Below are 14890 nucleotides of genomic sequence, written 5' to 3'. Positions count from 1 at the left end.
GAGAACACATGGACACAGGGAGGGGAGTACTAAACACTGGGGTCTATTGGGGGGAAAAGGGGAGGGCCAGTGGGAGGGGGAGGTGGGGAGGGATAGCCTGGGGAGAAATGCCAAATGTGGGTGAAGGGGAGAAGAAAAGCAAAGCACACTGCCATGTGTGTACCTACGCAACTGTCTTGCATGCCCTGCTCATGTACCCCAAAACCTATAATCCAATAAAAAATTAAAAAAAAAAAAAAAAAAAAAAGAAAAAGAAAAAAATGATTGGTATAATAATCACCACCAATGATCATAATTGAACTTTTCTCTTCTTCCTCTCTCTTTTTCTTCTGTTTACTTATTTAAAAATTTTTTAAAGGGTCTCACTATGTTGCCCAGGCTGATTTTGAACTCCTGGCTCAAGCAATCCTCATACTTTGGCCTCCCAAAGTGCTAGGATTGCAGGCATGAGCAACCACACCTGGCCTTACTCTCTCTCTCTCTCTTTTTTTCCTGCAATTAAAAATTTCACTTATTTATAGGTAAAATTATAGGCTGAAAATCCCCCAAATTTGGTGTATAAGCCCTTTCCAAGCTGTATTCTTTTGAAATGAACTCATTGATATTTAAAGCCTTCTTTGCTTCTGGCATAAAATATCTGAGACTGATTTTATATGCTTCCTGCTCTAGACTTGAAATCCATTAATCTTCAAGAAGACCAGGTTCTTTTCAGTGAGGAGTAACAGGTAGAAGCCAGTATTTGGCCAGTAGTTGCATTAATTGTTACTTGGATGTCATTGCTTCCTGACTTTTTCATGTGTCCCCGCCCACCCCCGTAAGCTTGTTTAATGAATGAGTAAATAATTTCCCTTGGAAAAGGCCCCCACGCCAATTGGCTGGCAGCTAACTGCAGTAACACCTCAGGGTTTCAACCCTGCTTCCTTCCTGCTAGGAGGTGCCATGTCATTTATTCAAAGACAACAAAACAAAACCAAGCAAAACAGGGCAAACACATTTCTTAATAAGTGCAGTTTGTTAAAACATGAGTCAAGGGGAAGTAAAAACACAGGGTATCACTGTAGGAAAAGCTTTTGGGTCTGGCACCTGGGAGATGCCTGGAGAGGAGGCAGCGGGAGAAACTTCAAGTTCTGAAGGGAAGGGGCCCCCAAGCTCCCCTTCTTCCCTCTCAGCCACTGAATCCCACCAGAAACTGCCAAGACGCCCGGAATAAAAGGTTTCAAGTTCAATAGTCACACTCTCTCCAAATACAAAGAGCAGTTACAATTCAACTGAACACAGAATTTGTGTGCAAAGTTACGGGGAACCGGGATGTCGTATAAAAAGTCAGGTTCAAGATCATTCCGTGGTTTGGTTTTATGTGTTTTGTTTTGTGGCTCTTCCTCAGTCACCTGAACTCAGGAAAGAAATGCTTATCTTGATGAAATATCAATAGCCGACCCACAGTAAAAACAGACAAATTCTAAAAATTAAAAAAAGCGCATAATTGCCAAAAAAATATGCCACTGCTTCCTCCCCATTTTTCTTTTTAAACTTTTTTTTTTAAGTTTTGATTTTTTTTTTTTAAATCCTGGAAAGTAGACAGTAAAACAGCTCCTGGGAGAATCTACCACCAACTGCATGAGGGTCTGGGAAGCTGAGGGTGGAGCAGGGTTGGGAGAGTGAACAGGAAGGGCTTCTCCCCTCAGTCACTGTAGCCTCACTGTATGACCAAGGGAAGGGGGGCATTATTTAGTCAAAAAGGAAGAAGGTAGGAAGAACAGGAGGTGGGAGGTAGGGGAGGGGGGAAAATGAAAGGTCCTTGTTGCCTGTTTGAATCTAGAGAAAACTACCTGGCCCTGTGGAGGGGAAGAAGCCCTGAGAGGGGAGGCAGTGGGCTGGAGGGAGGCAGCCCTGGGATGACCCCATCCCCAGCACCACGGGATCTGACAGGGGCAGAGGAGGAACTGAGGCAGGCGCTGGTGGAGGAAGCAGCAGGGGCCTCCGGGAGCCTCGGGGTCACACTGGCTACTGTGTGCTTGTGCCACCCTGTGTGTTCCCAGAGTATCTCCTGTAGTCATAGTTCCCGTAGTACGGTGGCCACTGGCCCTGGTTCTGATAGTACTGGTTCCACTGCTGGGCATACTGCTGATACTGGTTATAGCTGGGCTGACGGTAGGTCTGTGCGGTGGGGGGTGGGGGTGGGGTCTAGGGGGCCGGGTTGTAACCACCATAGCTCCCATAGTTGTAGGCAGGTGGTGGTGGAGGTGGAGGCGGTGGGGCTGTGTAGCCCTGGCTGTAACCTCCCTGGTTGTAGGGTGGCTGGCTGTAACTCGGCTGTGGAGGGCTGTAGCTGCTGATGGTGGGGGTGCTGGTATTGGCGGCTCGAACCAGGGATGCTGCTGTTCGTATTGTAGGTGGTGGCCCCTGGGGGGTTCCGAGCAGGGCTGTAGCTGGGTGGTGGCTGCTGGGCTGCTGGGGTGGTGGCTGTTGCTGGTGAGCCTGGTTGTAGCTGCCTCTGTTGGAGTTGTTATCCCGGCTGTTGTTACCCCAGCGGTTCTGGTTATAGCCACCACCTCCACTGCGGTTGAAACCTCCCCGGTAGTTGCCTCCTCCTCCGCTGCCTCCCCCTTGGTTCTGGAAGCCACCACGGTTGCCTCCAGGGGGGTCCTTGGTTGTCATAGCGCTGGAAGCCACCGCCACCCCCGCGGCCCTGGAAGCCACCACCACCTCGGTCATCAAAGCGCTTTTCAGGGGGCCCAGCCTTGTGGCCTTCCTCATGGTACTGCCTCACTAGCTTGTCCGCTTCCTCTCGCTGCACCTCAATGAACAGAACCTCATCCAGGAAGTCCCCAACATCTGGCAATGTGAAGTTGACTTTCATTTCTAAGACTGCACGATCTGGGACATCCTTCCCTTCCTCCTCGATTCTCTTTTAGGTCCGGTTCCGTCTTTTAGGTCCTCGTCAGTGAGACAAATTACAATAGCTTTGCGCTGGAAGCCTTCAGATGGTCTCATTTTTCGTCTCATAAGCGTGTCTGATCTAGGATACAGTTGCGTTTCTTGCAGGCAGCAATCTGGATGAGGCGGTTGAGGCACTGGGTGGCCTGCTGGATGAGGACGTCCCACTGGTCAGCATAGTTCCGCTGCCGGTGCAGGCCCATCACCCGCATCTTAACCATGATGGCACTGGTACCCAGGGTGTTGTAGTTCTTGGAAGGGTTGCAGGCTGCATGTTTGATGGCCCATGTGGTCCTGCCAGCAGCAGGCAGGCCCACCATCCTCAGAATCTCACATTCTACCTTGCTCTTTGGTCCAACGGTGCCCTGGATCCTCTCACTAAGGGGAAGGTGCTGGGTGAAGGTAAACCCCAGGAGGACAGAACCGTAGGGCTCTGCCCAATGTCCGAAGTTTAACTCCACAGTGCAATTCTTCACCAGGACATGAGGATAGAGGGCCTGACCCCCAAGGCTTCCTTTTGGATTCAGAAGGCAATGCCCATCCACTTTCCATTCTTGATAAAGGAAAGTTCCACGTCATTTTCACATTCAAAGTCTGCAAAGCAGCCAATCACATTGTTCTCTGCAAACTTGTCTCCGTAGTTTTCAAACTGGTTGTTGGTGGACTTCTTCCCAGTGCCTCCATAGCCATAGGAGAAAGGCTCTTCACCTATCTGGGCGCTGCAGGAGTCCAGGGACCATCCGATACGGACCACGTGGGGTCAGGCTCTGTAGATGGAAGGTGCTTCACAGAGATTTCCTCATTAATCTTCATCTCAAAGCACACATGGCCCCTTCTGACCCCATAGCTGGCACGTGCTCCTGACCACTGGTATGCAAAGCCCTCCATTGTGAGTGGATAGCCACTACTCCGATCTCGGGCCACCTTGAAGTGGAGGTCGCAGTTACATGTGTCAATAGCAACAAGAATATCATCAAAGTCATCTTCATCCTCTTCAGCAGGAGGCTGAGGAGAGCAGCACCTCCTATCCTCTCAGTGCTCAAAGTGCCCTCGCCCCCGGTTTTCTTCATAAGGCATCTTTCAACTCTGGAATTGCTGCCTGTCTGGCTTGAGTTGAGAAGCTTCAGGTGGGAGGAAGCTGGTGAGTGCTCCTTGCTGCATCTCTGCCTTCATTTCTGGGCAATAGGCCTGCTGCTGCTCCATTTCCAGTGGTCTCCTCTCGTAGCCTCACTCGTTTTCTTGTTTGATGACTTGGGTATCGTAGAATTGGTTCTGCCTGGGAATATTGTCCATGGCATGTGGGCCTGGAGGTTCCAGTTCAGACTGTATTTTTTTTTTTTTTTTTTTTTTGCACAATCCAACATTTAGCATGATCACTTAATAACTGCCCAATCTCTGGAATACTCAAATCACTTGTTCCATACTTTAACTAAAAATACAGTTTAGGCCGGGCGCGGTGGCTCAAGCCTTTAATCTCAGCACTTTGGGAGGCCGAGGAGGGTAGATCACGAGGTCAAGAGATCGAGACCATCTTGGTCAACCTGGTGAAACCCTGTCTCTACTAAAAATACAAAAAAATTAGCTGGGCATGGTGGCGCATGCCTGTAATCCCAGCTACTCAGGAGACTGAGGCAGGAGAATTGCCTGAACCCAGGAGGCGGAGGTTGCGGTGAGCCGAGATCGCGCCATTGCACTCCAGCCTGGGTAGCAAGAGCGAAACTGTGTCTCAAAAAAAAAAAAAAAAAATACAGTTTAAAAATACTGTCTTTTGAAAGTCTTTTCTAAATTAAGAAAGAAAAGAATGTACATTATATATAATAAAATGCAATTCGTTTCAAATATTATTACATTTCTAGCTTCTAGTTACCAAAACTAATTTTTTAATTGTTCCAGTATCTTCTGTTAAAGCTACAAAGTTGTATTAAGCGTTGGAGGAAAGAATGAAAATCCTCATTGCTTTTCTTTAATTTCATATATGTTTGTAATTGCACAGCTTTTCACATTGTTGGTCACTTGTTCAGCAAGACAAATGGCTCTGTAAGAGGCCATTGGAGACAGACGATGTGAACAGGCCTGGTGCTCAGACCCTCCGAGTCTGCTGGAGCTCACTGACTCATTTGATGGTTTCATCAGGTTTCCTTCAGCTGCATACTTGAGCGTGTTTAGTCAGAACTTCCACCTGGAGTGCTGTTACTCCACTGCACCAATGCCAGGAACATGTCTTGATTTATTTGAAGTCTAAGCAACCTGGATCAATTTTGATAACCTCCGTGTCTTTTGCTGTGTCAAGTGCCTATTCTGTCCTTCATCTTTAGGTGATGGTTTCTCCAACTCTTGGAAAATTCTAGAATACCTTTTTTTAGAACATTCACCAAATTATCTATACAGCATATGGGTAATCTTGGCATGTGGTCAAATATCATGGATACTAAGAGCACTTGAAAGAATGATCTCCCTTGTAAATCTGGGAAATCATGTCAAAATTATGCCTGTTGATATTTACAAAGGTGGTGTCAGTGTGTGCTTTATAGAAACAGATATCGCTAGATTTTCACCTTTTTCCTTTTATCTTGCAAGTTATTCACTCCAGACTGAAATCAGTCTTCATTTCCAGTCATAACTGACAGGCCCTGGTGTGTAGCTTGGTTCTCCCACTACAAGATTCACAGGATAGAAAAGTCTCGTTGGTTTGCCCCTCTGATTCTTTTCCTTCAAACCCTTCAGTTTTCTGGCCAGTTTTCCTCCAAATTCCTTAATGATGTGTTCAATTTGCTCCTATTACTTTTCTAAATTATTGCTTCTAAATTTATCTTTAAGAATATCTTTGTCATTTTACATTAAATTAAATTTTAATTAAATTTGTTTAGTTTGTTTTCCTTACTACAATTTTTAAAGACAATGACATCAGTATCTTTATTATTTTGTATCCTCCCTGGCCTGCTGGGTGTTCGTTTACGTTTCTGCTTTTGAGTTCTTTCCCAGTTTGCCATGAAGTCTACCGTCTGCTTCAGGCTCCATATTCTCTGGCTAAGAGCTTTTATCTCTCTTTGCAACAGCATCTCGCAGTTTCATAATAAATGTGCTCTGGTTTGTTGTACGCCAAGCATTTAGTACACATTAATTTGAAGTTATCCTTCAGTTCCTCTGTAAGTCATTCTTCTTGATCTTCTCTTGTTTGGTACTAAAATCCAGACAGTATTTACTAATCATGGTGTAATTAGGAGCAATAAAATCAGTCACAGGAAACAAACAGAAATAAACAGAAAATAGGGTCCTTTCTTTGCAGTGTACTCATCTGTTAATTCAAAGCTTCTAGAGAGGGTTCTGTTCTCATTTCTCTGCAGAGGCGCTCCCAAGAGGTTTCTCAGGAGCATCAAGTCTCACAGGAGCCGACAGGAAAGGTCTCTCCAGCCTCGTTATGCACACATACTTCTTCTCCTTTCTTTTTATGCCCCCATATTTCTCTCTACTCCCCGTCCACTCCTTTCCTTCCCCTGGATCTTGTTTATCTTTCTTTTTCATTTGCCAGTATATTTGCAATTTTTAAATTAAATAAATAAATTTAATTTGACTTTGAAGCATTTCTTTTCCTTTTTTTTTTAAATTTATTTTTACTTAAGTTCTGGGATACATGTGCAAAATGTGCAGGTTTGTTACATAGCTATACATGTGCCATGGTGGTTTGCTGCACCTATCAATTGTCTTCTAGGTCTTAAGCCATGCAAGCATTGTCCTGATGCAGTCCCTCCCCTCTCCACTGCTGACAGGCCCTGGTGTGTGTAGTTTTTGTCCCTGTGTCCATGTGTTGTCATTGTTGAACTCCCACTTATGGGTGAGAACTTGCCATGTTTGGTTTTCTGTTCCTGTGTTAGTTTGCTGAGGATGATGGCTTCCAGCTTCATCCATGTCTCTGCAACGGACATGATCTCATTCCTTTTTGTGGCTATATAGTATTCCATGGTGTGTATGTACCACGTTTTCCTTATCTAGTCTATCATTGATGGGCATTTGGGTTGATTCCATGTCTTTGATACTGTGAATAGTGCTGTAATAAACATATGTGTGCATGTATCTTCATAATAGAATGATTTATATTCCTTTGGGTATATACCCAGTAATGAGATTGCTGGTCAATTGGTGTTTCTGGTTCTAAATCCTTGAGAAATCGCCACACTGTCTTCCACCATAGTTGAACTAACTTACATTCCCACCAACAATATAAAAGCATTCCTATTTCTGTACAGCCTCACCAGCATCTGATGTTCCTTGGCTTTTTAATGATCGTCATTCTGACTGGCATGAGATGGCACCTCATTGTGGCTTTAATTTGCATTTCTCTAATGATCAGTGATATTGAGCTTTGTTCATGTTTGCTGGCTCCAGAAATGTCTTATGAAAGTGTCTGTTCATATCTTTGGCCTACTTTTTGATGGTTTTTTTTTTCTTTCTGTAAATTGATTTAAGTTCCTTGTAAATTTTGTATATTAGGCCTTTGTCAGATGGGTAGATTGAAAAAATTTTTTTTCCTGTAGGTTGCCTGTTCACTCTGATGATAGTTTCTTTTGCCGTGCAGAAGCTCTTCAGTTTAATTAGATCCCATTTGTCAATTTTTGCTTTTGCTGCAATTGCTTTTGGCGATTTCATCATAAAATCTTTGTCCATACCTATATCTTAAACAGTATTGTCTAGATTTTCTTCTAGGGTTTTTATGGTTTGGGATTTTACATTTAAGTCTTTTTTTTTTTCAAGATGGAGTTTTGCCCTTGTTGCCCAGGCTAGAGTGGAGTGGCATGGCTCAGTTACCTCATTGCAACCTCCACTTCCTGGTTCAAGCAATTCTCCTGCCTCAGCCTTCCCAAGTAGCTGGGATTACAGGTATGCACCACCATGCCTGGCTCATTTTGTATTTTTAGTAGATATGGAGTTTGTCCATGTTGGTCAGGCTGGTCTCGAACTCCCAATCTCAGGTGATTCACCCGCCTTGGCCTCCCAAAGTGCTGGGATTATAGGCATGAACCACCATGCTTGACCTACATTTAAGTCTTTAACCCATCTGGAGTTAATTTTTGTATAAGGTGTTAGGAAGCGGTCCAGTTTGAATTTACAAAGACCATGGCGAGGCGCGCTCAAGCCTGTATTCATTCCCAGCCCTTTGGGAGGCTGTGGCAGGCAGATCACGAGGTCAGGAGCTTGAGACCAGTCTGACCAACATGGTGAAATCCCGTCTCTACTAAAAATATAAAAATTAGCTGGGTGTGGTGGCATGCGCCTGTAATCCCAGCTACTCAGGAGGCTGAGGCAGGAGAATTGCTTGAACCTAGGAGGCAGAGGGTGTGGTGAGCTGAGATCGTGCACTCCAACCTAGCAGATAGAGCGAGACTCTGCCTCAAAAAAAAAAAAAAAAAAAAAAAAGAATGTTGAATATCTTTTGGCTTATAGGGTTTCTACTGAGAGATCCACTGTTAGTCTGATGGGCTTCATTTTGTAGGTGTCCTGGCCTTTCTTTCTGGGTGCCCTTAACATTTTTTCCTTCATTTTGACCTTGGAGAATCTAATGATTTGTTTCTTGGGGTTGATCTTCTTGTGGAGTGTCTTAGTGGGGTTCTCTGTATTTCCTGAATTTGAATGCTGGCCTGTCTTGCTAGATTGGGGAAATTCTCCAGCGTAATATCTTAAAATGTGTTTTCCAACTTGGTACCATTCGCCCTGTCACTTTCAGGTACTCCAATCAGTAATAGGTTCAGTCTTTTTACACAGTCCCTTATTTCTCAGAGGTTTTGTTTGTTTCTTTTCATTCTCTTTTTCTCTAGTCTTGTCTACCTGCATTATTTCAGCAAGACAGTCTTCCATCTCTGATGTTTTTTCTTCCACTTGATTGATTCAGCTATTGATGCTTGTGTTTGCTTCACAAAGTTCTTGTGTTTCGTTTTTCAGCTCCATCAGGTCCTTTATGTTCCTCTCTAAACTGGTTATTCTGGTTAGCAGCTCCTCTGAACTTTTATTGAGTTTCTTAGCTTCTTTGCATTGGATTAGAACACGCTCCTTTACCTCGGCGTGCACCTTCTGAAGCCTACTTCTGTTAGTTTGTCCGTCCCATTCCCTGTCCAGTGCTGCGCTCTTGCTGAAGAGATTGGAGGAGGAGAGGCACTCTGGCCTGTCGGGTTTTCACGTTTTTTTGATTGATTTTTTTCTCATCTTCATAAGTTTGTCTAGTTTCGATCTTTGAGGCTGCTGACCCTTGGATGAAGTTTTTGTGGAGACTTATTTTGTTGATGCTGTTGTTGTTGCTTTCTGTCTGTTTGTTTTTGTTTCAATAGGTCTCTCTTCTGTAGAGTTGCTGCAGTTTTTTGGAGGTTTACTTCAGGCCCTATTCATCTGATTTGCTCCTGTTCCTGGAAGCATCACTTGAGGAGGCTGGAGAACAGCAAAGATGGATGCCTGCTCCTTTCTCTGGGATCTATGACCTCCAGGGGCACTGACCTGAGGTCAGTAGGAATGCTCCTGTATAGGATGTCTGACAGCCCCTGTTGGGGGCGTGGTTTTCACCCGGTTGCTTGGCATGGGAAGCAGAACCTGATTAAAGAGGCACTTTGGCTATGCTTTGATGGAGGGGGTGAACTGTGCTGGGGGAAGCCCACTTGTTTGGGATGCCAGGATTCCTCTGACCTAGTAAGAGAAAAGACTAAGTCTGTTCATCTGTGGAGACTACAGCCAGCCCTCCCTAGAGGGACTCAGGCCTAGGGAGATCAGAGTTCTACCCCTGAACCCCTGGATGGAATTGGACTTCCTGCAGGGGGGCCCTACAACTGCAGTGTTGGCTGCCGCCCCTCTCCCAAGGAGCTCAGATGGCTTAGCCTGCAGGCAGCTGCAGCAGTGGTGATGGCTGCCCCTCTGGCTGTGAACTCAGCAGGCTTAGGTCAATTGTAACCCAGTGGCTGTTGAGAATCTGCATTCTTCCATTGAGACTCAAGAGCCCGCTGACATGGGCTCCTGAATGTGATATTCTGATTTGTGGGTTGCAGTTTTCTGGGAAAAAAACATGGTTTATGCTTACTCACTGCCCCCCTTGGCTGGGGCTAGGGGCTCCCCTGATGCATGTAGCTCTCAGGTGGGTCGCTGCACCACACTGCTTTTCCTTCCTCTCCATGGGACATCCCAGCCGCCTAGTCAGTCCTAATGACAGAACCTGGGAGCTTCAGTTGCTGGTGCAGGATTTGCATGCTGTTTTGGATCTTTTTGATGGGAGCCTCTGATTGCTGCTGCTTCTATTCAGCCATCTCGACCCCACCCCCAAAGTATTTATTTCCCTTTTTTTTCTATCTGGGTGTGTGTGATGATTATTTTTTGTCATTAAAAAATTGAATCATGGCCGGGCAAGGTGGCTCACGCCTATAATCCCAGCACTTTGGGAGGCTGAGGCAGGTGAATCACAAGGTCAAGAGATTGAGACCATCCTGGTCAACAAGGTGAAACCCCGTCTCTACCAAAAATACAAAAATTAGCTGGGCATGGTGGCGTGCACCTGTAGTCCCAGATACTCGGGAGGCTGAGGCAGGAGAACTGCTTGAACCCAGACGGCGAAGGTTGCGGTGAGCCGAGATTGTGCCATTGCACTCCAGCCTGGGTAACAATAGCGAAACTCCGTCTCAAAAAAAAAAAAAAATTGAATCATGTCCTGAGCTGCTAATGTGTCTTCTTTTTCTCAAGAGTTCAGCAACTCCCTCACCCCCATGCTCCAAGACAGAGGGATATAGATTTTAATTATGACCTCTTGGCCAGGCGCAGGCTCACGTTTGTAATCCCAGCACTTTGGGAGGCCAATGCAGGTGGATCACTCAAAGCCAGGAGTCCAAGACCAGCCTGGCCAACATGGCAAAACCCTATCTTCACAAAAATTAGCTAGACGTGATGGTGCACACCTGTAATCCCAGCAACACGGGAGGCTGAGGAAGGAGAATTGCTTGAATCTAAGAGGCAGAGGTTGCAGTGAACCAAGATCTTGCCACTCCACTCCAGCCTGGTTGACAGAGTGAGACTGTCTCAAATCAAAACAAACAAACAAAAAACATGACCTCATGGCAACACTTCCAATTTTAATTATTTTCCTTAACTTGCTTAATTTCATAGTTGTGTACCCTTTTCTCTTAATTAGATATTAGCTTATGGACTTATTTTATTATTTGCTTTATCTTTTTTTTTTTTCCAGTCAACCAAAGGGACACTTTATTGAGGCTCCAGGGCCATGGGGCTTGGGCAGGAGGCTGCCCTTCCAGGAAGGAAGAGGCTTATTTGACCTTCTTCCTGGGCGCAGGTTGTTGGTGTGGCCACACTTCCTCTTGCGGGAGTTGACAGCACAGGGGTGCAGGCGAGCACTTGCGGCAGATCATCTTGTCGCAGCTGTATTTCTGGGCGAGCTGGCAGAGGAAAGGCTCAGTAATGCCACCTCGCAGGCACAGCACCAGGTGCAGGGTGGACTCTTTCTGGATGTTATAGTCTGAGAGTGTGCGGCCATCCTCTAGCTGTTTGCCGGCAAATATCAGACGCTGTTGGTCAGGTGGGATCCCCTTCTTGTCTTGAATTTTGGCTTTGACATTCTCAGTGGTGTCATTGGGCTCGACCTCAAGGGTGATGGTCTTGCCCGTGAGGGTCTTCACAAAGATCTGCATCTCTGCGTCTGCAGCTCGGTCGCCTCGCTGAAGAAAAAGAGGACGACGGACTGTTTGCTTTATCTTTGAATATACAAAACATTGTTTCAAAATTGCAATACCAGTATTCCCACCAATAACAAATCTATTGAGTAAAGTTGAAGGTTTGTTTCCTAATTTCATCTTTAGGCTATATCCTTGGGATGAAATGTCAGAGCACCCACCCCTTATTTTTTTTTTTTTTCAAAATGACTTGGGATAATTATTTCTCTTTTTGGTTAATTCACCAATTTCACATGCTTAGATGCTTTCACTTTACTTTGTTTTCAATTATATGATGAGCTTTTTTAACTGTGATTGATCTTGTGAATATTTAAAATCTTTACATATATAAAAATCAGAAATATAGGAAAAGGGATCCTCAGAAAAGTCTCATTTTTATCCTTTCTTCTGCACCTCAATCTTCCCATCCTTTTTTGTAAGCATTTTTAGTTTGGATTATTTGTCTAACATTTGCTTTGTTCCCCTTTAAACTTGGGCAAATAATATATATTTTTCTTTTCTTTCTTACATCAACAAAATGGCATTATATACATTGCTTTGCATCTTTAGCAAAGATGAAAAGCTTACTCTTTTTTTCCTTCTAAATTTTATTTGGAGAATTTCAATCATGTATAGAAGTAGAATAGCTTTATGAGCCTCAATGTGCTTTTCATTTAGCTTCAAGCATTATCAATTAATGGCCAATCTTTTTTCTTTAACCTCCCCAAACCCATCCCCATATTCTTTTAAAGCCCAAGGTAACCACCATTCTACTTTCTGTCTCTAACTACCTCATATAAGTGCAATTATACAGTATTTGCCTTTTTGTGACTGGCTTATTTCATTTAGTGTAATGTTGTCAAGGTTCATTTATGTTATAGCACATGTCAAAATATCTTCCCTTTTTAAGGCTAAATAATACCACACTGTATGTACATCTTACATTTTGCTTATCCATTTATCTCGTGGTAGTCACTTGGGTTGCTTCCATGGTTTTAGATATTTTGAGTAATGCTGCTGTGAACATGGGTGTACAAATACCCCTCTGAAATTCTGCTTTCAATTCTTTTGCTTATATACCCAGAAGTTGAATTGCCACATCATATGATAATGTTGTTTTTAATTTTTTCAAGAACCACCTTAATGTTTTCCTCAGTTGCTGTACCATTTTATATTGAAATGAGATAGTTCTCTTGACCTGTTCATGGGACTCATGAAAGGGTTGGCTCATTTACTCAGCTCACCAGCTCTCAACCCCTTGTGGGAGAGGGAGCATGCAGGTGAGGGAGTGCAGAGGCCAGGACAAGCACTCTGGGCAATCGGCTGGAGCAGAACTCTGCGTGGGCCTGAGGCAGTAACTAGCTGCCCACAACTCCTGGAATCACAGAGGGCATAAGTTACAGTGTGCTCTCTTAGTTTTGCCCTCTGTGGTTGCCTTTAAGTGTTAGACAGCGTGGTGGAGGGTCGAGAGTCAGCGTGACAGCCTTTTGCACCTGCACCCAGGTCCTTGACTGGTGTCTAGGAGAAATCAGGTCGCATGAACAAATTGAAGATGGTAAATGCAGAGAATTTTGTTGAGCAGTGGAAGTGGCTTCCAGCAGGATGAGGAGCTGGAAAGTGGATGGAATGGGAAGGTGGTCTTCCCCTGGAGTTTGGCTATCCACAGCCAAACTTTTTTCTGAAGTCTTATCGTCAAGCTGTCCGTCTGAAGTCAAGCTGCTTCTTACCTATGTCAAGCTGCTTCTTCTCTTCTCTACTTCTTAGCCATGCTGCTTTGCCACTCCACTGGTGGGGCCTGGGGTTTTTATGGGTGCAGGATGTGGGGTGGGGTGGGCCAAGGTGATTTTGGAAAAGGCAACATTCATGCAGGAAAGCAGGAATACGTGTTCTCACTTTGAGCCAAGGGTCCAGCCTTGAGGGTGCTGCCCTCACCAGGGACCTCACCCTTTTCTACCTAGTATTTCCCTTCCTCCTGTCTGCATCAATATTACCACCAACTATGCACAAGTATTCCATTTTCTCCACATCCAGCCAATACTTATTTTCTGGTTTTTGCTTTTGGAAAGAAGTCACCTTAATGAACATGAAGTGGCATTTTATTGTACTTTTGAGTTGTATATATATAATGATTAGTGATGTTAAGCATCTTTTAATGTCCTCATTGGCTTTTTTTTTTTTTTTGATGGAGTCTCACTCACTCTGTTGCCCAGGCTGGAGGGCAGTGGTGTAAGTTCAGTCACTACAACCCCTGCCTCTCGGGTTCAAGCGATTCTCCCACCTCAGCCTCCAAAGTAGTTGGGACCACAGGCACCCACCACCACACCCATCTAATTTTTGTATTTTTAGTAGAGATGGGGGTTTCACCATGTTGGCCAGGCTGGTCTTGAACTCCTGACCTCAAGTGATCCACCCACCTCATCCTCCCAAAGTGCTGGGATTACAGACATGAGCCACTGTACCCAGCTTCATTGGCCATTTGTATGTCTTTAGAAAAATGTCCATTCAAGTCCTTTGTCTGTTTTTTAATTAGGTTGGTTGTTTTTGATGCACAAATTTTAAAACAAATTTCATGAGGTGCAGTTTGTCTATTTTTTCTTTTGTCACTTGTGCAGGTAAAGAATCTGTCAAATTCAATGTTGTGAAGTTTTGCCCTATGCTCCAGCCCATAATGTTAATTTATTTTAATTTTTTTGAGAGGGAGTTTTGCTGTGTCATTCAGGTTAGAGTGCAATGGTGTGATCTCAGCTCACTGCAACCTCTGTTTCCTGGATTCAAGAGATTCTCCTGCCTCCGCCTCTTGAGCAGCTGAAATTATGGGCAACAGCCACCACACAGCTGTCACCACACCCAACTAATTTTTGTATTTTAGAAGTGATCTGTCTGCCTTGGCCTTCCGAAGTGCTGGGATTACAGGCATGAGCCACTGCCCCTGGCCCCCTTATTCTTTTGAAATAAGTCTTATATATATCATTTCATATTTCATCTCTAAATAGGTCAGCAAAACTCTTAAGAATTTCTTTTCAATATCAAATATCTATCTATCCATCCATCTACTATCTACTTAAAAAACCACATACCTTTGTGAAACTTAAAGAGTAGTTATTTCTTAATACGATAAAACATCCAGCAAACATTCAAATTCCTAATTATACATCTGACTGTTTGTACTTTAGAGTCCCTGTTACTGAAGTTCTCTCAACTGTAGTCCTTAATACAGGCAAATACATCTGTGCTTTGGTAGTGGATTTGTCCTTGCTCCAGCAACA

At 44.4% G+C, this 14890-nt stretch overlaps 2 pseudogenes; both read right to left on the bottom strand.

Moving 5' to 3' along the window:
• Nucleotides 1-1559: 1559 nt before the first annotated feature.
• Nucleotides 1560-4330, bottom strand: LOC100398185 (heterogeneous nuclear ribonucleoprotein U-like protein 1 pseudogene; annotated as a pseudogene).
• A 6803-nt stretch (nt 4331-11133) lies between these two features.
• On the bottom strand, nt 11134-11889 carry LOC100398899 (ubiquitin-ribosomal protein eL40 fusion protein pseudogene; annotated as a pseudogene).
• Between the last annotated feature and the right edge of the window lie 3001 nt (nt 11890-14890).

Source organism: Callithrix jacchus, chromosome 15 (genome assembly GCF_049354715.1).
Source record: "Callithrix jacchus isolate 240 chromosome 15, calJac240_pri, whole genome shotgun sequence".
Classification (NCBI taxonomy): Eukaryota; Metazoa; Chordata; class Mammalia; order Primates; family Cebidae; genus Callithrix; species Callithrix jacchus.
This window is presented reverse-complemented; position numbering and strand designations above follow the sequence as displayed.